The sequence below is a fragment of the Battus philenor genome, unplaced genomic scaffold, assembly GCF_028537555.1.
Source record: "Battus philenor isolate CCGP_79_NKW_IND1 unplaced genomic scaffold, ilBatPhil1.0.hap1 SCAF_10, whole genome shotgun sequence".
NCBI lineage: Eukaryota > Metazoa > Arthropoda > Insecta > Lepidoptera > Papilionidae > Battus > Battus philenor.
In genome coordinates this window covers 10,090,863-10,117,906 of record NW_027181662.1, presented here as the reverse complement: position 1 = coordinate 10,117,906, position 27,044 = coordinate 10,090,863, and the positions used below count along the sequence as shown (strand labels likewise).

General features: G+C 32.7%; 1 long non-coding RNA gene across 1 annotated transcript in view; it reads left to right on the top strand.

The window, feature by feature from the left end:
• Positions 1 to 541: 541 nt before the first annotated feature.
• Positions 542 to 27,044, top strand: part of LOC137925869 (uncharacterized) — a 77,599-nt gene continuing 51,096 nt past the window's right edge. The window contains exon 1 of the long non-coding RNA XR_011107685.1: positions 542 to 621. This is a non-coding gene — a long non-coding RNA (uncharacterized lncRNA). The remainder of the gene's footprint in view (positions 622 to 27,044) is intronic.

The window sequence follows — 27,044 nt, the reverse complement described above, 5'->3', positions numbered from 1 at the left end:
TAGGCTTTTGTATACCTCCGCGTTCGCAGAAGATTCTCTACGCGTTAAAAACATTATAAAAAAACATTTTTGTTAGCGTACAAACTAACCCTTACAGTTTACAGAAATGGTCTACCATTGTAAACTTTTAAATGGGTTAAGTTGCACAATAAAGCACCTTGAACAATGCATATTTTTTAAGTTTCAAATTGCAACTTTCTGCTGATTTTTGCTATTAAAATCAAAGAATCCCGCAATGTTTGGCCCTGTCCGGACAATTTTATTGCCCTGTAAACCACTAAAAAGTACTTCGCGCAACTTTTTGTGTCGAAGAAAGGTGTTCCGGACTATTATACCCATTAGAAGACAATGATATTAAAAATTATTACACCTCGAGTTACCTGAAGAAAGTCTTTCTCCCATTGTTCCTTTTTTAAACAAATATTAATAATTACTTATGATGTTTTGTCACAAGCATTTACGCAGGTGAGTTATGAGCCGTGAATAATTTGTTATAATGTTTGCATTGAAATATGTGATTTTGTGTTTAGTCGTTACGTATAGTGTATTGCGAACAGTTTGCTGTGTAGTTCAAAAATTAAAAAGTAATTAAAGAAATAATTTTTTCCTCTAATATTATATGTAAGTAATTTTTTAATAATTGACCGCTTATAGTTTAGTATAAATAAGTAAAATTAAGTAAAGGCCAAATACGTATATTTGCAAATATTGTAAGTAAAAAAAACTGCGAAATTTTAAATATTACAAAGTTAAACGGGTAATTTGATCAAAGAAAATATTAGAGGTGCTTATGGCGTCTACACAGTCAAATTATACTTAATAAGCAAAGATTATATTAAAACGTCGTAAGCCTAACCAACGTAATGAAATACGTGTAATTTATGTAATCATATTTCGATCTTCTGTAACTAGTATAGACACTTAATTCATACAGGTGGTAGTCAAATTCAAATGTAATATCGAGGCTCCATAAAACACCTAAATAGATGGAAATATGTGCAATAGCTTTAATGTTTTTTTTAATACGCTATGCATTCACCCCATTAATTTCTACAGCTAATCACCCTATAGACTACACTGCGTATTTCTACATAAAACTGACTTAGGACATGTTTATCGTACTTAAAACAATACTAAGTTAAAACTGGCTATAATATCAACATAGTTTTGTGCGTACTAAGAATGATCTTATTTCATAACGTTATATGAAATTTCCTAACAAACTTACAATCTAAAATGTCGGAAGCAAAAATATCTTCACATTCTTTAAATTGAACATAGGCAGAAATTTTCATTTTTATTAATTACGAAAATATATTACAATAAAATGTTTACTTAATTATTAAGAATATATAAAAGTTATTTATCATCCTTACAATTGATTAAGTATGGGTGTAATTTAAATTGTTTTTAAATTTAAAGATATAATTAACTTCGAATTCATACGATAAACAAACTACATAAACAGTGAGTTTTCACATCATTAGCTTACTTTATAATTAATTTGTTTGATATAAAACTCGTTTTATACATTGCATATGTAAGAATTATTTTGTTTGTAAAATGCTTATTTTTTGGACGAAGTACGATTGAAGGGAACGGGTCAATGATAAATGTTAGAAAGCCCTCATATTTTCCGACGTGGATAATACATTTGCATATCTAGACGCAAGCACGTAGCGTGAGGCTACAAAGCCGCCTAATGGGGCGACAATCGGCGCTACATTTCATAATTATCGCCTATTTTGACCGGACAGTATCGGCGGCTTCAGGCGATATCTCGATATGCTCTTTGCATTAGATACCATCCCATTTAATCAAGCGTATCTTGGGAATCGCTTAGTATAACACAATCGACGGAGATGAATAGAGCTAATTTAATTGAACTACATTATTATTTACAAATAATTAATGTACATAGGGGTATTGAAATAAACTAATAAATCTTGTAAAATCATTCAACGTATATACAAAAAAGTTCCACAAGATACTTTATATCTTCCTTTTCTTTGTTTTAAATTTACATCTAAAATTAACAGAATATATTTTTTAAATAAATCTTATGGAATTCGAGTTTTTAGTGGATCGAATTATATGGATCTTAGTTTTATGATTCATTTACATGGTTCATATTATAATGCAAAACAACAAACACTCTTAAATTTCATATAACAGGAGTAAATGTTGAGAATTTGGTTGGCTCTTAAGCAGATAAGCATTTAGAGCCCATGCTACTTTACTATTTGTAATGTTAAAGTAATTGTGCATTCAAAAGAACCATTTTTTTTTAAAATTTTTGTATTTAAAACATAGTAACCAAACAGTGAACTTTTTATGACATTGATGTCATTTGAAAGTAATTTAGGTATCTAATGCAAAGATATTCTTAAACATAAACATAGTTAGAGGGTTCAATGCAGGGTGCATATTTAAACTAATACCCAGCATCATTACTGCACGTTTGTTCGACGTATAGGGATCACAATGCGGTTGCCAAATGCGACCGGACTTACGATGACGTCACTTTTAATGCCCCTTTACGATAGCACTAATCTAGCCTCATGGTCGGTCGCTTGAAATATGAAAACACCTTTTAGAAAATATCTACAGAACCCTGATGAGAATTTTCTCGTGATTTTAAACTCTACTGTGTGATTTTTTTTAATTTTTTAGATTATTGAAAAACTTACATATTTAAAAATTGTATTAGAAGACCAGTTAAGTTTCCACTCAAGGATCACTTGGAGTTTATTAATATACACAATATATTTTTAAGTCAAAGTAAATTGACAACTATAGTTAGTTATGACTATTAAATAATGGTCATAATTATAATTAACTGGCCTTTAGTATCATTAATAATTTTCCCCGATATGATAATGTGATATTAAATTGATATTTAATAATATTATTATTAAAAGAAAAAAAACAGGATCATAATAAAATATTTGACTACGTTATATAACAATAACGTGTTCATAGGTAACAATGCGTTTATTTCTAATATCAGGCAAAACGTTGATTATTGCTCCTGTCTAAAAGAAACCGTAGTCAAAAAAAAAAACTGAACTAAAAACAGGTGACATCTTATGTATCAATAAGATAATATAAACATAATACTTTGCACGATTCATTTATTTATGTAATACAAAAATGTGTAGTTTTTGACGTACCTTATTAGTTCTGTGTTAAATTGTCGAAAGACGCTATAAGTAAGCTACTTCTTACCGGTCCTATTTGAAATCTATGGGAGAGACCTAAGCTTAGTTGTGGACATCCTAAGGATGATGATGATGAAACGTTTTAACCGTCATAGTCATCTTAATAAAAGTAAAAATAGTTGTGGATTTTTTTCTAGATCAATAAGTTTTACGAAAATAATGCATAGTTCAAAAGTATAAATTCTAATCTATAAAAATTCATCATGGCATATTTTATCGTTTAATTTAGTCAGCATTAGATAGGTAGGTATGTAAATGTAGGGTCGACAGTGCGGGTCGGCTCATTACACTTAATTGAAGTGCCATTGGTGGACCGATGTTAAGGTCCTGATGGCTGCTTTCGCCCTGAAATTGCTGCAATGATCTAACAAACTGCTAGAAGTGGTTACAAACTGCCTTCCCCTGCTGTAAAAAGTTCTCTTTATTAATTTGACGCGTCTTCTGAGTACTTTTAAAGCGTCAACTTGTAATGTTATCACTTAACTTCCGCAGTACACTGATGTCGCTGATTTTAATATACATTTAATTAAGTAGTATAATGTTTTAGAATTTTACTTGACTTTTTTCTTACAATAAACTTAGAATAGTATCTTGTATAATTGTACATGAACGGACCAATACTAACTAAGATCTCATGCTTTTTACAACTTTACATATGAAATGCGTAATCTTGCGCTGGTTCGTCTTTGTTGGCTTACTTTAACATAACGCGCTATCTATATATTATATAAAAGGTGATTGGTTATAAATGAAAAAACTTTAAAGAGGTGAAAAAGCGTAAAAGCTTTTAACACCTATTTAAATGGTCAGAAATAAATTACATAAATCTATTTTTGTACTCGATACTAAACAATAATCAATTTAAGTATATTGTAATCCGAATTTTGGAACGCTTTTTCTATGTTACGATTACGTTACATAGATACCATTGATTTTTAGACACCCACTGCAAGGCATAGGGCTCCCTAAAAGATATCTATGAGGGAAAAACCATAGGCTATCACGCTTAGCAGGCGAGATGATGATCGCAGATGGCGATCGCACTGTGGTAATAGCACTCAAAGGGCGCCGCTGCCCATCTTTTGGAAACTTGTTTGTGAGAAGTGGAAATTCTATCTAATTTATGCGCTAAGTGTGAATTATTTAAGATTTTATCCCGGGAATCGAATTTGCGACATACGATTTCAAGTCTCAGTCCTGTATCGCTGGACCACCGCTGCTCAATAAGATGTACTTTAATTTACAACATATTAACTATACATGCACCACTTCAAGGCTTTTACACCTATAACTAATCAGCCTGTGTAAATAAATCGTTATATTAGTCTCATTCGTCATTTTCTTTGTGAAGTAATGATTACTGGTAATTTTGATTTGCGTATTTATAATAATGTATTTCAAGATTTATTCTAGAATATTCCATAGTGACAGCTATATTATTATTCTTATTTATGAGTGACTTAATAATGATAAGTGGAAACAATATGCTACACACTGTTAAATGTATTAAAATAAAAGATATGTTTATATGAAGTGCATGTAAGCGGATGGACAATGTCGCTTAGACAAGTATTTTACTGTGTGGTACGTAAAACAAATTTAAAACAGGAATAAAGTCGAACAAGACTCTTAGATGTGATCTTTTGTACGGAAAGCAATTTCTCGCTTACTTTGCTCTTAAGCAAAGACAGGGAATTGTGCAGGCATAATAGATAACGTTTTATATAAAGTCGTTTTAACGGCTTTTGTTTCCGAGGAAATCTACATTTTTCATAAGGATTGTCGGATGGAAAATAAACTGTAATATGTACGGTGAAGAGGTGATAATTGTCTGAATTATTGTTTATTTTATGACTCACATGAACAGGGAGCTAAAAAATACAGTTTGTTCTAATTTTTTTTGGGTGTATTGCAAGAGTTGTTATAAGCGACTCATATACAATGGTTTGTGTTTCAAATACCGTACCATTCGTCTTGTCCTGCCCAGAAAATAGATGCACAAACGTGGGTATACGTTGTGTTAAGCCATGTTAGTTGAAACTATTGAAACCGTTAACGGTTAATAAGTCCCTCGAGCTCTGAGATAGGTAAGGGTTGTATGTTTGAGCGAAATATGTTGATACTCAGCTTAGGTGAGTTACGCTCAAAATTAAATTTATGATTTAGTACGTGGTTAAGTTGTTTATATAAAATAATAACATAACGTACATACTGCTTTTAAATAAATAGTCATATTAACTATGAGTCTTAATGATTATTTCAAAGGTTAGGTGGTATTATAATGATGATTGACATCTAAACCGATCAATATTTTATTTACATGAAAGTAATTGCGAACTTGAAACAGAATTAAAACTAGCATAGCCGTCAAAATTTGCAATAAGCAATCTCTTATCCGAACACATCTCTACAGACCTTTTAACATAAACGAAGTGAGCGCAGCGGCGGGCGGCGAACTAATCTCCATAACTTTAATCCTTTAACCCTCGCAGTACCAGGAATCCAATCAAACAGTACAAGCACCCCTCCCGCCCCGCGCGAGAACCCCTCCCCACGCCACCCCTCTCCCCGCATTTCGCCTACGCAGCCTGTCCCGAGTAATTATCAAAGCTTTAATGACGACATAAATCGAGTGTATAATCTAATCTGGAAAAGCCCCAGGCTCCAGCGCGCGGCTTAATGGTGTGAAAGCTACCTTATCTCACGCCATGTGTGAATAGAGCTTTATACGCGGCTGCCTGAAAGCTCACGCCGGGAAACTTTGGAAAAATATGTCGTAGAACATCCGAGATAAGAATGTGGGACGTGAAACGCTTTCAAGTTTAATAGAAAATCGAACATTATCGTAAAGGAGATGTCTTTACTAACAAATTCTTAAGAAGTTTAACTACTAGATACTTCGCTAAAGAGGTTGCTGTTCAAAAGAATTATTACACGTGTAACTGCAGTTCGAAAGTGAGATCGAACGCGCTACATAATCTTTAAAGAAAAAACTCTCTGACGAGGTCATAGCGGCCGATGAACAGCTTTCCAATATTTATTAAAAAATTTGCATCTAAAACAATTCCTCTCAATACTATATTACAAATGCAGAGATCGTAATGCGATTTCCCGGTAAAAAGTCGTTTTTAGTGTGTCTAATCTTTGATTACAGTTAATAGTTCAAACCATGCGTTAGTGCCGCCGGTCTTTGGAGACTATTATTGGATTATACGCCGCAATCGAGTTAATCTTTCTGTGCGATGGTCTTACCTCGATTTTTATTGATAGCAATCCGTTTACGAGCGTAGATAATTTGTTGTTAAACGTCTCGGTGTACACAACAGGCCGTTTGTTGGGGAACTCGTTCTGTATTTCACCGGTCTGTGCTGCGAGATCGGAAGAGCAATGTGAGTTCTACGTACGATTTGTTTTTTATGGTTTGTTAAGAGGCGATTCATTTTAAACTAGGCACTGATTACATCTGCCCGAATCTACTAGCTTCTCACGTTTTTTTTTTTGTTGGGTTTCGAGTACGTTGCGCTTGATTAATCGATTTCATATCGATACTTTTATGACTTTAGAGATTCAGATATCAGATTTTGCTTATTTCATTGCTTCAAGGGGAATCAATTATATAAATAATTCATGCGGTATTTATAGATGTCATCCTTATAATTACATTTTTGATAATAAAATAGAGAATGCCATTTAATGGTCAATTAGTACTTATGCTTCTTAAGACGCCAGCAAATTGGATTTAAAAAAGTAAAGATCTTTTATTTAAATTATTAAATGTGAAATTTATGTTTTATTTTGCCTTAGTTATGAAAGTAAAGCCTCAATGAGGTGAATACGTCGCTCATTTATCGGTCCTGTATAAAGTTACACTGATATATGTTACCTTGATTTATTTTTTCTATTGGAATATATTTGCCCAATAACTTAAATAATAACTAATTTTAATATGTAGTAAATCGAATTAGAAAACGCTTATTTTTGTTATATAATCAATAGGTTTTTTAATATTTTTGAAACCATTGATTTTTAAGAGAGCGCATACATTAATTGACAACAAATACGTTGTAGATTCAACCTTGATCAAGCAGTAGAAAAGTATTTTTAATACAGTATTTTTTTTAATAAATTTATAACAATGATTGTGCTAAAATGCAGTGCGTAAGCCGTAGACCACAGGCGCCCAAATGCTCGCACGAGGTCTATAAGTGCTTCTTATAGCCATTATCCTAAAATTGAGCGCTCGCCCGGATCCCCCGCCTCGCCGCTTAATGAACGAATAAATAAATTGAGCCCTTCTTGTAAACAGTCATGATACTCTTACGGGCCCCACTGTAAGGGGTAAGTGGATTTCGTTGTTGTACCGGATTTTCTACTATATTGTCTGTACGTAGCTCTGGTTACATGCACTCGCCTTTCTTTACGGTTACGTAATTTAATAAATATATATACTTTAAAAGATGCATACAGCTAAATAATTATCAACAATTCTTCATTAATTTAAACACGTTATTTTATAATTACCCTACCATTTAGCAGTTTTTTTGTCTAAGAATTATTTTTAATTATTGTTTAGAAATAATTTTAGAATTCAAAATTTCATAGATAACTTAAGATCATCTGTTTATCAACTATCTATCTATATTGTTTACGTATTGTGTGTTATGTATTAACTAAAAAATACGTAAAGGTTTTTTTTAATCGTATTTAATGTTTATTTTTCGTGTAATATTTTTTGGTGATCTAAAAACAAATCAAAATAATGGTAGCCTTTCTTCAGGCCAATAACTTTACTGCCTAAGTACATTTATAAGTACACAACGGCATGTGTGACTGTGATTAGATTCACAAGAACTTTTTTTTTGTTTTTATCAAAATACTTTGCTACAATAATATACATCTTGACAGGTGAACCACAGTTTATATTTTTTATGTGTTATTGACAGACATGTTTTATGTACAGGATTTATATTTCATTACATACAGGTTGGGTGGTTATAGCTGTATAACCTTTAAATGATTAAAAGCATAGCCTATTTCGTAGCAAAAATCTTCCAGGCTTTTACACCTATTTTCTATCAACCTACTATTACTCTGAAATGTGTTAAGTAATTTTTTTTTCTATTGGATTGCGAGAGACCAACACCTGCTTTCAGTAAAAAGTCTGACTATTGATTTTTCAATAGGGTATATCATACATTAACCCACAGCACAACGGAACGATCACAAACTAATGATATATTCACCTCTTTTAGGCTTTAAATATCAACCTGTATTTGTTGAATTAACACTTGTTTAAAGTGTAGTAAGACACAGACTAGAAAAGTGCAATGAACTGTGAACAAAGAAAGAAATTACATTTACATTTTGCATTTCCGTGGAGTCGTTAACAGGCCCTTCTATCAAAGTAATACCTTTACACACGGACCATGAATTTGTTAAACTTTCACAAAGAATGCTGCCTAACATACCATTAGAGTATCTCCAAATAACTAACAATGATAAGGCGAAGTCTCGAAACTTGAGTACGTCATGCGTTCCCGATAGCAATAACCGTTTGTCTGAAAGTTCTGTGGTAACTTTGCTGCCCGTTCCATTATAACGTATGGCTGTTACGAATTTATGTTCAGGAAAATCACGATTCTTACATATAAATGACATTGGGACAAGTATTTGTTATGTGCAGATTTGTGTACCTTTTGGTATGTTTTAGTCAGCCAAAAAAATTGTTTTAGGAAGGAAATCTTGTTGCTTATTTATATATATATATATATATATATATATATATATATATATATATATATATATATATATATGTAAACGATTTCATCTTTTCAAAGAGTCCACTCGCCCATGTGTCCACTTTCGATATTTGAGTCTTTTGATTACATAGGCAGGATAAGCGGCGACTACTTGAAAAAACTTCTGATCACTGAAAATAATGGCGACCAAGAGACTGTAGCTCATTGATCAAGTTTGAACTACGCTTGATACCATAGGAGCCGAAACAATACACACCGCCGAAGACCGGCACGTGACGCAACATAGTGCGCGATAAACTTTCCCAAAAAGGTCACGAGATTTTTTTGTCTCACTTTTTGATTAATTCTTATGTTTCCTTATGCTATCTTATAACAACTTTATGTCACGATTTGCTATTATTTGAAAATTTTGAAAAGAAACTTATGAATAACTATAAAACTCTGTTCATTTACAAAAGTTGTTACGTAATTTTGAAATGTCACTTTTCATCCACTCTAATAACGGTTCAATGTTTATCATAAATCAAAAATACATAAATTTATCACAGTGAACTATAGTAAATCTTCAAATTCACTGACCACAAATTATTTTTTTGCTAATTCTGTTTGCGCAGATACGTGCGATTTATGACATTATTTCTCACGTCACAACCTTTAAATCGTTAATATTTTTTACTGCGTGTAATAATTCATAAAACGGTTACGGCTTCAGTCTGTATTCTAATTTTCGATCGCGCAGCAGTTATTCTCTCTGGGCGCGTGACGTGCATCTTTCACATCGGATCTCTTGGTAGCGGAGTGCTCCTCAAGGCTGTTTAATTTGGACTACCATTAATTGTTCGGATTCCATACCCGCTCCTCTATGTTTTGACATTGACTTAACGCCATCGAAAAATATAGAACAAAATACGTCTTAAGCTCCTACTACTGTATACTAACGATTTATAGTAGATTAGGTAAATTAAATGAGATGTAAATAATTTGAAATAAGCAAAACTAACATTTATTTTTACGAATAAAACGACTAAAATTACCTCTACAATGTATTCATTATGTTTTGAAGTATCGAGTTATCTAACTTATAAATTAATATTAGATCGATTTCTGTACGCAGGCTTGACAGTAACAAAGCAAAAAATCATTTATCATGACTTTTTGAATAAAAAGCACCTGCAAATGCTTAAAAACTTAGATTATTTGAAATAAAATTATCATAAAGTATCTAATATAATATTTTTAAATTTTAAATAGGATATTAATATATTAGAAATGGTAAAATCGCAATAAATATAGATTTATTGAAGACATAGTAGGGGACTCCGTCTTAATGGAGGCAAGAGCTTAGATTACGTAAAGCGTCCAATATAAATAAGCAGACTCGGTAACAGAGATAACGTGTGCCGCGGTATTTAGTCATCTATTTAAAGAAAGCGAACACCATTAATTTCGGTGGAGCATTATTTACTAAGCGGTGTAGGTAGGCACGGAACGGGTTCCTTGTAACTCAATAAATCGAACTTCGAAAGCTTTCTATAAATCTTTCGGCTACACGATAACGAACGTCGTCTCACGCAACGCATTTATTTCTTTGCCTTTAGTATATCTACGGACCCGGAAGGGCGGCCATCGGTATCGAGATATCAATGTTTTAATGCTTTTTCTCCCTTATATAAATCGACTTTCGACTCTCGATGTTTTTACTCGATATGATTCAAGTTTCGAATGTCGAAAGTCGAGGCGGACTCGGGCATAACTTACGAGGTTCCAGAGAAAACAAATTGGCATTCGTTTCGATTTATTGCTGGAAAATTATTGCTGTAATTTTACATAAATTCGGTGTCCATTTATTATTTTTAGCGCTAGTTTATTCGTGCGGCTATATTTACTGCAATAAAAACCTTTAAGAAATTTAAATATTTTAATACTTAGTTCAGTTTGGTATCCGGTCAGGCAACTGTGTATTATGTTGAATATTTAATTTTAGCGCGTACATAAAAGAAATTATCTATATATAAAATGTTCAGAAAATATTATAAAGTTGATAATTGTTTGAAAGAGATATATTCGCCACGTACTATTAAAATCTTTTGTTTACTTCATTCACCGTGTTACAAATTAGATATGAACTGAATTGCTTCAAGGTCCCAAATGTACCAATTCTATCGATCATCGAGTAATCTGAAGTTCACACGATGTCAAAGACCCGTATCTAGCAGTTGTTTTTTACTCGTAAAGTCAATTAGGTCTGGTTCGGGAATAAGATCGTTGAAAATTAATTTTCTGCTGCCTTTTATTAACACGAATAAAATTTACGTTCGGAGACTTACGCAACTTATAAGTAATAGGTTCTTACTTTTTGTTTCTAACAGATATTTGTATCCGTATAATCTTATAATTCGTCAAAACAGTATGCTACTTTAATATTCCCTTGGTATTAATCAATAATAAACCAATTTAATATACAAAATTCGCAATAATATATTTAATTAAAATTTTTATTTATGTTATGACACATTTAATGTACTTTATAAATCGGGGATCAAATATTACATTATTTTATGTAAAGAAAGGAATGATACTTACCCACATTCAAGAATTTTTATTTTTATGTTTATTACTGTTATAGTAATATGTTCACACGATTAAAACCTTTATTAAATCTTTAATTAGGCAGGAAAGAAATCAAAATCGCTCGACTTATTGCGAATGAGTGTTTATTAATTAAAAAATAATCAAAGTATCTCGGAATTCATATCACGTGATATTATATAACAATTCTACATAACTTACAATACGAATTGTGTATCGGTTTACAAGCATTTTGTTATTTATTAGAAATATATATAATTAAGGCTATACTTATAATTTTATTAAAAAATACGTCATAAAAATATTTTATTTTAATTTATATAATACAACAGGGTTACAGTTGATGGTAATAGTAGATTTTTTTAATCACATTTTATTTCATAATTGTATGTTTTTATACAATTATTGATTGTTTTAGACGAATTTCAAGAACTCAATGCGACATAATAATTTAAATAATGACATTAATAGCCACAAAATGTGGTTTCGTTACGAGTATATGCCGATCGTTGTTTCATAACCGAAATGGCGGTCATCGAACCCTGTACCGGGGGAGTGTGTCGATTGGTCGAGGCCGCTCAGAACGTTTGTCATAACTATTTAATTAATGACTTTTACAAGTCTAAAGGAACATTGGCAAAGTGTACACGTGACTTTTACAAGTGAGGTATGTCTGATTTTGTAAATGAATCGATTTTGAAAATAATTCCAAATATACTTAAAAGCTTTAAAGGAATGTATAGCTCATTTGCAGTCAATATATAGTAAATCCTACGCAAAATGTTATCAAAAACAATAAATAACCTAATAGTAAAATAGTAAGAAAAAGCAGTTTCGAAATTCAGATTATTACTATTAAAATCTGTTCCTGTCGACATTGCACTGCCAGAAATTATTGTCCAGTTTCAGAGTGATTACTTTGTACAGCGTGACTAGAATAGATATAAAAGCTTTTTGCTGATAAATGACCTATAAATTCACATCTAAAGGTTCTAAATCTATAATCAAATATCTTGTATTGTTATGAAAATAAATGAAACCGTCTAGGTTGAATATAATATTTATTGCGTTATTTAGAAAGCTTTTTTTTAGTCGAAACATTCATTTAGATTTACAAGTGCTTTACTTGCTGTGTAAATTGGACACATTCGCTTCATAACAATTACAGAGTAACATTATGTATGAATTTGTATTGTATTGTATTGTTTCTGTGATGTTTTTGCTGTTAGCCCTAAGGCTTTTACAGCTTTATCGGAAATAACTTCACGGAACGGAATGGTCCGTGAATTATACTTATGAATTTGCAAATTAAGCTCCTTTATAATCTCCGAAACTAAAGGATTTTGTTAAAAGATATTTATTTATATGATTTTAAATTTATCGCTTTAAGGTTTCAACAACTAGCAGCATATACCGAAATGTGTTCATTTTAGTGATTGGTAACATTTTAAAAATATTAGATAATTCCGCTTATATATTCATATGTTAAGGACTGAATTAAGTGAGCGGTAGTAGCCCAGCGGTAGAGGACTGAGACATGCGATCGTAAGTCGCGGGTTCGATTCCCGGGATACAGTTGTATATAATTCACACTTTCGCTTAGTTATAAGTTATTGCCACAGCCCACAAACAAGTTTCAAGAGGACCTGAGCGTTCTCTACGTACCATATATGTACGTATATATAAAACCAGACTGCTATCGCAGACGCTAATCGCTAATCCGCCTGCCAAGCGTAGCGATTATGGTAAATGCCAACATAGATATCTTTAGGGAAGGCCTGTGCTTTATAGTGGCCGTCTATCGAGTGGAAATGGAAAAGAAAAGAGTGAATTATTGAATATATTCTTCTTCGATTTGAATAATTTTTGAGGCCTATAGTTTGTATTTTCTACGCACACTCCACTAACGGCAACAGCTAGATTTAATTTTACGTTTTTGTATATTTTTTAAACTCGTATAGCCTGTAACGACTTCGACCAACATATTCGATACTTTTTAAAAAAAAAAAAACACCGGCCATGCTTGTTGGCCTAATGCCATTGCAGTGCGTGAGGAGAGATGCAAGAGGCGAGGGGGCGAGTTGTCACAAATGGAAATCAATACTAACTGCACACTACTGCATTGCTCGAATATAAATCAACCCCTGCCATGCACCCCGCTGTTTGCCAAACTCTACAACAATCGATATTCAACTTAAAAACCCACTGTTAAAGGCTATATTTGTATAAAGAACGACGTAAGAAAAGTCGCGAATCTAATAGAAATAATATACCTACCTACAAGCATCTTTAGATATGGTTGCACGTTGTTTCTTTAGCGAACTCCCTTTGTTATAACTCGCTCGCAAAAATATTCAAGACATTCTCCATTCCTACTGTATCTAATCTATTCAATTCCATAGAATCTATTTCCATAATTCAAGGATTGTTGTTGCAAGCATCTCCGTGGAATAAATAGTGTTCTATATTTATATGTAAGGTTTCATACATAAGGACATTTTCAAGTATTAAAAAATCTCTGAAGGTTCGAAACCTATATTATATTATTATATTATATTATATTATAATATATTATATTATATTATAATATATTATATTATATTATATTATATTATAATATATTATATTGTATTATATTATATTATATTATATTATGTTTTTATAATTCTCCCTTTTATTTGTTTATCTCTAAGTTGCAATAATCGTGAAGTGAAAGTGTACTTTTAGCATTAATTTTATCTTTGTACTTTGTATCATCGTTATTTGCTTGTAAGTATGTCTGTACACTGCTGTACACCCTATAGATTTCCAAAAAGACCAGTAGGAAGCGGCGCGCCTCCAAACATTGACGTCATATTACTTTATGTACTGTATAAATAAATATGCGGGTATTCGTTATAACTATACTAAATATATTATATTTTGATAACACAGGGTTATGTACAAGAATTCAAGCGTGTGATGCTGTATCTCAGCCGTTGACAAATGGCCACTTTCTAACGGCCCTTTGCACTAAGCGTCTAAGCTCGATATAAGGTTACCCTGAACGCGGCGTCCGATAAACAACGAGGCCTGCTTGTAAAGCCCCTTACCCTTTATTAATAACCTGCCGTGACCTTGCCGGGTGATATTTCTATCGCGATGTTTTTAATGTATGTTTACACAATTTGTTAAACGCTTATTTAACTATTGTTTACTTTCTTAACGACGTCATTACATTTTTTTACACTCATGTTTATATTTGTGTAGTATAAAGATTGAACAAGTTTTTTTAACAAAAATTAAACACGCAACTGTTGAATATGTAACACGTAATAACATTAGTAATAGCATTTTATGGTAATTCATGCCTGTGCTATAGTTAAGTCGAAATGTCATAATTAGAGCGTGATTCAAAATTCATATACCCGAGCAAATTGTTCACCCGTAAAGTGTTGAACACACGGGTATCCTTATGCAAAAGTTTTTTTTTTATATGTTGTTTAATTGATATGTTGCAGCCACAGAGCGCTGTTTTTGTTGTCGCTAGTTTCTAAATACGGACTGGCATTTAATAATTGATGTTTTTATCACGTTTCAAAGGCTAAAAGGAAACAACTTTATTTACATTGTTTTTTTCGAGGTCTATATAAACAAGGAATGTTTGTATTATTGAACATTTAACTACTATTTAATTAAAATCATCAAATTTAATATATTAAAACCGTTAACATGGCGGCTAAGTTTAAAAAATGCTTTATGTGTTTGCAAGTAAAAAATAAATAAGTCGTAATGCCGGTTTTTATAAGATCCACTATCGGTGTCCCTTTCACTCACAGCGCCATGCTTCAATGTGTGAAAGAGTAAAGAGTTACAAGAAGCTTTTTGCGTTCGGAAAACCAGTTCATCATAGTAGCGGTGGAATTAATTTTTTGCTGCCGGTAGGCGTCGATAGGTATCGCTAATCGTTTTCTTCGAATTTTGACGCAAACTCTACCTGTCTTGCCAGCCAATTCAATGTACTCGACTACTAGTATCTTCGCACTGTTATAATGCGAAAATTTATATTTAGAACTGGATTGTAGGTAAGGAAGAACCAAACACATTTTCAATAGTGCCTCATAAATAATATTATCCTCTCCAAAACGTCAGTATAGATAATGTGTTATTGTTATATTTGCGTCTTAATAACGTTGTATATTAAACTCGATTTTACCGGGTTACTAAAGCTTTATATGCGAAATATTTACGCTTTTGCATTAGGATTCCAGATAATACTTAAAAAAAATGTCAAATAACGTAAACTACTTCATAGAAGATAGTAAACTTTTAAAATCATGTGTTCGCTTCCAGGCTGTTTTAATGTTTATTAAATTATGTATTTTTAAATTATTTAGGAAAAGCACAGACCTGCCGAGTTTCTTTCGCCTGTTCTCAGATCTGAGGCGTTTCATTCGAACAGCTTGTAGACTAATTTTGGTGTTGATAATTAGACACACGTTGAATAAAAAAAATATTCAATTTGAATTTATGCTTTCCTAATATAATGCCCGTCGACTTGAGAAATGGACATGAACAAAGGATTAATAGATAAACTGTTCATTAAATATGTTTCAGACTAAAAGCAATACGAGATAATAAGGGTTTTGTTACGGAAAATATAAAACTATATCTGTACAAATAAAAAATGACCGTGTGCGCTGAATGTGGCGAATGTTGCAATTTTTTTTTTTGTTTTAACGTTAATTGCCGGGCGTGGAACAATATCGCTTAGTCATGGGTATTTTTTGTATAAAAATCTACAGATGTGAAAGAATTTATTTGACATGCATAACGAGTGAAATATTAAAAAAGAAATCTTTAAAAAAAAAACGAAAATAATTTGCAATTGAAAAATGGAGAAAGTTTAATTGATGTTTTGGTATATGTAAAAGTTTCAAATCGATTAGTAAGTATATACTGCTAACCGTTCTAGGCGTTCTAGGCGGTAAATATCACTTGCAAATTTCTTTATCATTCTAACTCACATATATAATGCTTTTTAGAGTTGGTGAGTAATGTAAGGGGAAGCATCCAAAACAACTTAGATTTGTATTGCTTAAAATTGTACACAATTACAAAAAAAAACTATAAAATGCAGAAAATACACGATTTAACTCATTGGATATCGAGTTAAAACCGCGTTTGTTCGTTTACTGATCATTTCTAATTACCTTATGGATTAGGTTATATTTGGACTGATACCTATGTAACTCGTGATTCGGTATGTTCTCCCATTGTTGTCTAATCTATGACTTGATGTATTTCTCGAACAACAGCCGTAAGTAGATAGGAAAACCCAGTAACAAAGGAATATGAACGGCATTCTTTACAATGAAAATCGAAGCCAAAAATATTTTATGGCATACATTTGAAAATATTATCGCTAAGAAGCATGTGAACGCATCTTTAAATGTCTTTACAATTGTTGATGGGCAGTACAATCATCTGTCTCTTTCATTTGCATTCAAAAATACAGATGAAAGAGTTTTTGAATAATTTTATGACATTCAAATTTAAAAATAAAAAAATTCTTTATTCATCTCTAATTGTCGTAAATATGACTCTACCACTTGTTCAGGTAGTAAAAGCCTTAGACGTGAGAGGAACAGGTGAAAGAAACTCTGCGGGATTCTAGATTTTTTTAAAAGAGAATAAAATTACGTATTTAGTTAACATTGAAATGGCCTGTAGTATACATATTGTCCAAGGTGTGCTTTCTTAATTGAAGTCATTTAAGGTTTATTAAGCCATAGCATAAAAACGTCCTATGACTATTTTTTTTAATCTAGCAATGAAAACTTTGTGAATATTAACTGGGATCCTGTAATAAAATTTATTCAATGTTTATATGTATAGTAACCTGTCGTCGAAGAAGATTATTGGTTATAGGTGTAAAATTTTTAAAGGGTAGAACAGAACACCTGTCTAAAAATCAATTGTTTTAGAAATAATAAATAACGTAATGATAATGTATTAAGAAAAGGTGTTGTAAAAATTCGAGTCAACACCAGAAGTTATTAGTACAATTTAAAATTTAATGTTGCTGCCTGTCCCTGCAGACTTTGTACTGCTTGAAGTTATTAGCTTGTCGCTTTTTGATTAAAAAATTATTGTAACTAACTTCAGCGCACACTTTATACAGGGTGATTGGGAATAGTTGTAAATGATTTTTGCTGACAAATAAACTATACATTTATTCCTTAAAAGCTTTTACATTTGTAACAAATCACTCTGTTTGATGAATGTATATGTTCCGCAACGTTAAAAGAATTTTAAATTTCATTACACTAATATTTCGTACGCCAATATAAAACTTCATTATTTCGAGGAAAGTTTTTAAAATGGCGAAGTTGGCGCGTTGTCAGCGTTTGGCGCAGTGTTGCGCTATAAAGTAAGCGCCCGGTGCAATTTAATGTCGCTCAAAAGTTAGCCCGCAGTCCGGACACGCTATGGCTTTTTAATTAACGAACCAGAACTACCGCTCTTGCCTAAACAAATAAACCATTTATTGCGTAAACGCCTCTTTGAAAAATATTCAGTTTGAAATCGATCATCGTCGCTCATTTATTTAAGGTTATGCAACAAACTCCTTGAGAAAATGTCGAAACCTCTTTGATGCGATGTCTACATAATTGTGATTTATAATAAATTTTAAATTCAGAATACGCTACTATCAGCATATATCATATCCGCATATATCAGCCGGCTGGCGGGCGGTGCACTTTATTGCACGACTACGACTGCATGTCCGGAAATAGCTATATATTGGTCCTTTTCTTACTTTAAAATAAACTAATAGATTGGTTATTTCGTAATTGCTTTTCTTTTCCTAGAGCAGTATTCACAAAGAAAACTGAGAAAAAGTGCAAAAGTGTATGGCAATACCCACATACGAGTAATTAGCGTTTGTGGATATTGCCATACACTTGTTCTACCGCTATTGAGTAGGGCGCATTACTTAGTTTGGTTCTGTGTCAAGGATGCTGAAGCTATAAGATCGCTGGGTGAGGAGAGATTTACAACGACTATTTTTTTTAATAGTCAACCAAACCTTATTAAAAACAAATAAAACACAAAAACATCTGATCCATTATATATTTAACTAAAGTTTATCTGCATATCACAATCAACAAAATTTGTCGCGGACAAAATCCGGTTGCCCAATGGCATTATAACTTTCACTGGATTTGACATGATAGACCGCTTGACGCATTTAACTTCGACCTATATACTACAAGCTTAAATCATTCATGCTGTTGTTACATGTGTTTACTCGACACAGGGGCCCGCGAGAAGCGATCTAGATTTAAACAGTCATTAAAAACTACATCAATAATACTGCGATACTTAGTGTAACTTCATTAATGTCTATGTTTGTATATCAACTCGTACCCAATTACTAAGCAACACCTATATATCACAACTTTGTACCTAAAGTAATAAAAAACCAGTATGTTATCTTAAAAGTAGCCATCAAAATAATAAAACTAATATAAGAAATGAGACAACCATTAAATGGATATCTGAGATTGGTTTTAAACTGTTTATATTGCTTTTAAATGCATATAAATATTGCCTTTCGATATAAACTCAATTATTAACATACTTAATTAAGGCTCGCGAATAAATAAATATTAAATAAAAAAGACCAGTCTTATAAATTATCGTGGGCGGCTCAACATTAATTATATGATATTTAATAGTACGGAATTAGCGTGTAGGTGTCAAATTACGAAGCATTACGTATTGAAATTAAAATAATTCGAATATGAAAACAATTCCATCCATTTTTACCACATATAAAATGCACAGAAGTAAAGGATGGCTAGTGCAACCTTTTTTTGTTGCTGTAGCCTTTATGTGGAGGTTGATAGAATTATAAAGAGATCCCAGATAGCATGCACATTAAACAGAACGTTTCCATTGCACCTGCTTGTGGCTATAGTTGGCTATCGTTACACTAGTTCGTATAGCATTTAGTTTCAATTTATAAAATAATTGCAATGCTACTAGATTTTTGTATTACAAATTTAAAATAACGACACCTGTTCGGTTACATTATGTATACATTGTGACATGAGATTAAGAAGGTATGCACTAAATACAAAGTTGCAAAAATATATAGATTAAAAGTGATTTCGATTAATAATAAAAAACTAAAAGCCATATCGGCTTAATAGCAAAGTTATTGGTATTCACATACAATAATAACCACTAATCGAAAATTTGGTCGACACTCTCGGAATGCTATATAGGTATCAGGTGATAAACCTAAGTCAAGATTCCACTTAACTTTCACTATCATCATTTCAGCGGTAGGACGTTCACTGCTGTATAGACCTACCCCGTATATATTTTGAAAGGCACCAGCCTTAAATAAGTAGAAAGCAGCCACGAACCAATGTTTTTCCAAGATATTAAATTACTGGTTCGTGGTCTCCATTCCAGAAGGATTTGGATGGCCGCTTGGGCCTTATTCTTGAAGTTTAGTAAACTTGCAGCGTTGCTGAGCTAGTCAGTTATTTTCGTTCGACTATGGATTTTTGCATTCATAGTTCGATCTATTAGAGAAATCTGGACTATCGTCCTCCCCATGTCGTGTTGAGCAACTGTGAGCTTGCCAATGAGGCTCGAAGTGTCAGACCTCGTTTCGATGGGATTAGGCTGTTTAGTGACTGCCAAAAGATTTAAACTGCTAGCGCTAAGCAACTACAAATCGGGATAATTTTATACGGACGCTGCGTCGATAATATGCGGTTGAAAAAATAATAATTCGTAGTGGATGAATATATATATATAAGTTATTGTATCAGAATATAAAAGTGGATAATCGATTTTACAATATTTTGTTTCTTTGATTGATTTGTACTAAATACAAAGAATATTTTTTATATTACTAATTAAATAAGACGAAAGAAAACACACGGTCGTAAAGTTATTAATAAGTTCTCTCAAGAAGTTATAGACGCGTTCGCCACAAAAACGTGCATCCGATAGCATCGAGAATGATAATTCCACCTGTATAAGAAAGTAGTTTATTGCTTTAGTCTAGGTACAATGGATCCGCGATCACCTTGCCTCGGGCTCGGTGACAAAATATGGCGACGAATGGTGAATTTATGTATAAATCAACGGATAGCAGCGAGCCTCGTTACGACCTTAAATGGCGCACTTGAGTAATTATAACCAGTCCTACTCTTTCTTGTTCCACTGAGGGTGTCTTAATACTTCGGAGGAGACATACGTGGGTGGAATAGCACTGTTGATTGAAAAGGAAGTTTATGGCAATGCCATCCTCTGACTCCGTAGCAATCATTTGTTTTTATCGACTCACGCTAATAGACGTAATAATTTTATGGTACAAATTAGCTGTTATTAGCGCTTCTATAATTGGTAACAAACAGTAAACGTTTAAATTTTTATAAATACTGCAATTAAATCAATCTAATATCTTAACTAAATAGAAGTGGATGATTTTAAATATAAAAATGAATTTTTAATAATTCTCCTATAGCAACGGAGTTTTACCTCTTTCAGGCACAGAACATGTGGAAGTCCTTCTCTGAGGCCCTTGCGTCTCTGGCCTCTACTTATGCGAAAGGGAAGCCTTAGAAGGCATCAATATATAAGAGATCTCTTAGTGCATGACAGGTTCCTGATCGAGTAATATAATGTAATGTTTTTAATGTTGTTTCTGATGAAGCCTTTAATCTTGGGCACTTTAAAAAGATCTAGACTAAACGGATTTATTGCTTTATTGAAAAATGGTCATTAAAGCTTTCCTATTCTTACATTGCGTATACAATTAAGTAAAAAAGTCTCAGGTCCTCATTACTTTATAAAATAAATACAGAAATTCTGTATCAAAATTAAATAATTAATTTTCTATTTATATACCTCGCAAGTATTGCGGATTACATTTTATCAGCAACTCGGTAAATATACCTTGCGGCTGAATTTTTCACTTCTTACAAAAGCCGCCACGAATTTTTACTTTATCGCGCTTAACGGGACACCGGTCTTGCCTCTTTCGAACTTAGTACGCAACGATTTATTGTCGGGAACTACAATTTTAAAACCTGATATGGTAACAATTTAAGTAGGTACCGTTTCATCGGTCACCTTCGTAAGTCGATGGTTTTACGAGGGCTCGATAATTTCTGACGATTATCGCGGTGATCGTTGTTTCTTATTAAACGATTGCGACGGTAATTGGTTTACGATCTCTGTTCTTCAATTTACGTCCTTAATTTATAACTACTTATTAATGTTGCAAATATCAGTTTTGATATTAAAATCATACTGAAATTTTAAGATTTGCTAAAAAAATGTTTAAACGAAAAATTTCGTTCAAAACTAGAAGTAATGATCTTTCATTTGGTCGAACGAAATGGTATCTAAAATAGAGAAAACAAAGATTTAAAGGCATCTTTTAATCAAAAACTATATTATGATAAATCTTTTTTCTTTTAAATAATTTAAATAAAAATATATATAAATTTCCGATGAAAGCATAATAAATTGTTGTATTTGTGAAAATAACTTGTGTTCTATACGAATTATTTAAATCATATGCAAAAATGCATCTATCCGAGAATTTGAATAATTCATTGTAGTGTATTAATGTCTTCAGAAACGGGCAGGCACATTGGGTCGCAGATGTATCTTAATATTCAACAAAGTGGCGATGTTCTCCCTTACTTGTGTGGTTTAAATGTGATAAATATAAATTTAATTAAGTTTACATTGTTTGTTAGTATTTCTTAAAAAGGCATATGAAAGGGCATATAAATATTGAAAAGGCATATATTTATATGACTTTGCCTTTTTATATATTACCTATTGCCTTTTTTAATATGAACTCAGAACTGCATCAACCCTCTTAACTTAACTAATACTAACGCCTAACTTCACTCGTAGTCGTTCACTCAAGAAGACGAAAGACAACATTATGGAGAGACTTTTTATCCAGGAAAGAGTGAATAATTACCTTGAGCGTAAAAAATGTCTTGCACAAAAATATGGCAGGACACTTACATTGTCCCTCAAACAATATCCCCATAACCACGTCTACTCTTCAAGAATAGATACACTAAGTAGAATGAGGCCAAAATCGTCGTCGTTTCAGCCTATACACGCCCACTAGAAGGCTTAAGCCTACGTCAAAGATATCTGTGGGAGATATACAATAATTACCACGCTTAGCTGGCGTGTTGGCGATTGCAATATTCTGGTACTTAGAATGGGCTGCTGTCCACCTTTTGGAAACTTATTTGTGGGCAGTGACATTCGTATGTAATTAATGTATTACGCGTGAATTATATATAAGACTGTGTACCGAGAATCGAACTCACGATCTACGGTAGCAATTCTAAGTCTTCTACCGCTTGGCTACGTACTTTATTACGATATTACCTTCGTAGCGTCAAATAAAGATAATGTTACAAATTTGTGTTGTTGCAACAATTGGAGTCCTCGGCTTTGGAGTTTGGTCTTCCAATCAATGACGACAAAACTAAAATGCTGATTATAGACCGCACCAACACCCAACATAATGTCTGGACTAGTAGTTAAAAGTAGTAGTTAAAAGCTATGTACACCTGTATTTCACTATCACCAACAGTGGGGACCGCAGAGTATCCAGAAACACAAAGGTTCGATTCAAGAGAAGCCTGGTCTTTCTTACCTTTGTATACAGAGCTGAGACCTGGACGCTGATGATTCTGGATCGTCGGAAAATTAATGCCTTTGTGATGTGGTGCAGGAGACAGACTCCCAGAATCCCGAGGATGGCGCATTGAACCAATCGATCTTCAAAGACCTCAACGTAAAAGAGAGATCATCGTCGTCTGTGCAAATACGAATCCTAAAGTTCTTCTGACATATTACCCTAAATGAGGACTCAATGGAACGTTAAATTCCTTGCACAACGCGCTCTCTTATAGGATATACAGATCTTACCAAAATTGTCACTAAAAACTTAGTAAATAAATGCTCTCAGTCCGCCAAACATCGAGTTATTTGGCGACGCATAACGAGAGTCGCGGGGGCACCAGAACCAACCAGGGCATGACCATGACCACGCTGGCAAGCTTTAGCGACTGTGAAGAAGTAGAGGCTTTTTTATTTCAACGTAATTGGGTAAACTTCGGGTACATCGTTCGTGCAAGCGACGGTTGTTGAGATTGAATAGTTCTCGTGCTTGTAGTCGCATGTACATGTAGCTTGGGTAGGCTCCCCCTAGATGAACCGACAACATAATTCAGGGCCTGGGAAGTCACCAGATAAGAGCAGCGCATCTTGCAAATATTTGAGGAAGGTTGACAAGCTCATGTTGCTCATCATATATAGTTTGAAATATTTACAGGAGAAAATTAAAAAAAAAATCGTTTAGAATAATGGGCATATATAGCGGCGATTCGACATATCTTCAAATATTATTTAGCATGTTGAATATACAAATCGAAAACCCTATTGAACAACAACAAATCGTCAATACATCTAGCAAGCGCCCCGTTGGAGCGATATACCGACGCAGCTACCTACATCATCCATACAAACACGTCTCCACGCAAAAGGCGCGCCGCATGAGGCCCGGATAAGCGGATGAATACATTTAAATAGTAAACGTGACACTACGGTTGATTTACTATTGTATAATGTAGCTGGTACATAAGTTCCATTACTCACGGATATAACTCGTCCTCTGTTATAAATACGGTGCGCACGGACATGGTTTAGAGTCGCGTTGCTCGTTAGTTAGCCGCACAAAGGATTTGTTAGTCAAAGTTATGAAGTCTCGGTATTTGCCCACGCAGGATAGGCTAAGCTTTGAACAATAGATTATATATACTGGTCATTTAACATTTTGATATAAATATACCAACGGAATTTTAAAGGTAGGTAGGTAATTGGTTTTTGGTGTAAAAGCTTTAGACGGGTTAATATGTAGTTCATTTGTCAGCAAAAACCTTTAAAGATATTATGCCTATTTACAATCATCCTGTAAAGTGATCGCTTACTTACTTATTGGAATGCGACATGCTTGTAATTTCTGTCAGTTCAAAGCCAGTTCAGATTGTAAACAATAATTATATTTAATATGTAGTTTATTATATTTCAATAATCTGAATTTTGAAAATGCTTTTTCTTACATTACGTTTAATATTACTTCTGAAACCATTGATATATAGTATACGATACACCAATTGATAGCTTTTACAACTATAACTAATCATCTTGTATATACGATCAAAATTTTTTAAGTCAATATTTTTAGAAACTTATTCTCTTAGGGTTATATCGTCTGTTAAATTTCTTTCCCAGTAGGACTAAAGTGGCTCTCTTTGCCTTATGGCCGTCCAATACATGAGTAATATTCGCGTAAATCTGAAAAGTGAATACGTAATACGTATTGTAAAAGACCCTTTATAATTATTGAGATGTACGATTATTTCAGCCTCACACGTGTATGAAATTAAATTAATCCTTTCGCCCCACTGACCTATAAAAGAGTCATATATAACCTGTATTATACACCATATATAAAACTGTCGAAGTAACGAGGTATGAGGTTGAAACGGTTGTTGTTTAACATTGAAAAAGTATCAATTATTTTTGCAAGGTTCGTGATTCGTATTATTGAATACCAAAATGGAAATGCTGATGAATTGTGGAGTCGCTTTATCCCTTCACGATCAACGACAGCGAATTCAGTAGGTGTTTAATCATCGGCATTTACACTCGCCCATCCTTTGTTGTTTCTCGGCACACACAGAAAACATATATTACGCATAAGAATTTTTTAATGTGAATTTTACGCCGTTTTTTATAGCTTTTCCATCTTTTTGTTTTATTTAACGTCGTTAATAACAACTAAAGTGTTTAATTAACAATTGTACAAAATATTACCGCTGAGCTAAAATATGAAGTGTGTATTTTATATTTTTATTATATTCAATAAACAATGCAAAAGAAATTAATTACTTGCAAAGATGCTCGTTACTTTGAAAACCATGGTTTTTGTTAAAAGATTCATTCATTATTAACTTTACCTAGTCATTTTATATTATTTTTGTTTCGGATTCATAGTTACGTAGCGGGTTTTGGTACCTGAAATGTGTTTCAAACTAGCGAAAACCTTTTAAAAAATGAATGATATGATATATATATTTAACTTCAGATAATTGACGTAATCTGATTAAAACGTGAGTTATTTATTTGAAAATAGCAATACGAATTATTGAAAATTGCAATGAAAATAGAAACAAATAATTAAAAGATAATGAAGATGTTTTATTACTTTCTTAAGTGAATTTAAATTTGAATAAACCACTTGTTTCCGAGGATATTCAGTTCTAAGGAACTTAAATTTAATTTTAGCGATCTGAAGTTGAATATGGAAGAAGTTCTTCTCCACTAATTACTGATTAACCAACATGTATGTAGTAGATGTGAAAGGTACTTATCCTACTACATTCTGTATCAAGTTATTAGGTCAACATTTTTTTTTAAGTTGCTGACATTTAATAATTATCTCTATTATTATTAAATATATAGGGAAGGACAATGATAAGGAATGAATGTCCTACGGTAAATGTTTATGATGATTATGTTTCACTGTGTACTAACACCTGTAAATATCAACATGTCGCTTTATAAGATAAATTAAGAGTTTTTAATTAAAGAGTACGCATATGATTCACAATAAATTAATGCTCGATTCTATTAACCTTTATTTTTATCTACAGTAGTTAATTGCGTGGAGTAGTTGAAGCAGTTTTTATTAATAAGTTTTAAATGGGAACCCAGTAAGGTTTTTCGCACTTGCGATCATTCGTCGGTTCTTTCTGTGAGACAATTCAGTGTTTCCTGAATTAATGTCGTGACACTTTAGTCTGGCCTCTTTAAACACTTACTCAGTGATGACATCCGTGCAATCTGCATGCACGTCTGGCTATGTCTTAAACAACTGGCGTGAGAGGAAGCGAGTTCTTTTTTTAGCTCTAAAACTAGAATAGCGTCACTATAGCTTACATAAAATAATTAAATTATTCATTATACAGTTATAACTTATTTTATTCTGGTAAAATCGGTTTTAAGTTTATGTGTTATTGATATCAATCGTTGCTTTATGATGTTCCCACGGTAGCGACAAAATAATCTCTCTAACAGTGAAAATTAATTTACATTCATAAATAGTTGATTAATGTAAAACAATTAATTTATAGGATTTATAAAACAACATCAAATTAATGTCAATTTAGTGTAATTATCTCTAAAATTTATGTACTTACTTAAATATAATTCGATACTTTTGTGTCCGTATATGAGTTCTTATGTTCAGTCTGTATATTGGACGATCAAGTGCGCCTATGTATGTTTTTTTGTACTATTATCACTTTAGCAGGCGCCTGGCGTTAGTTCTTGCACCACAAACAATAATTAAAGGGGA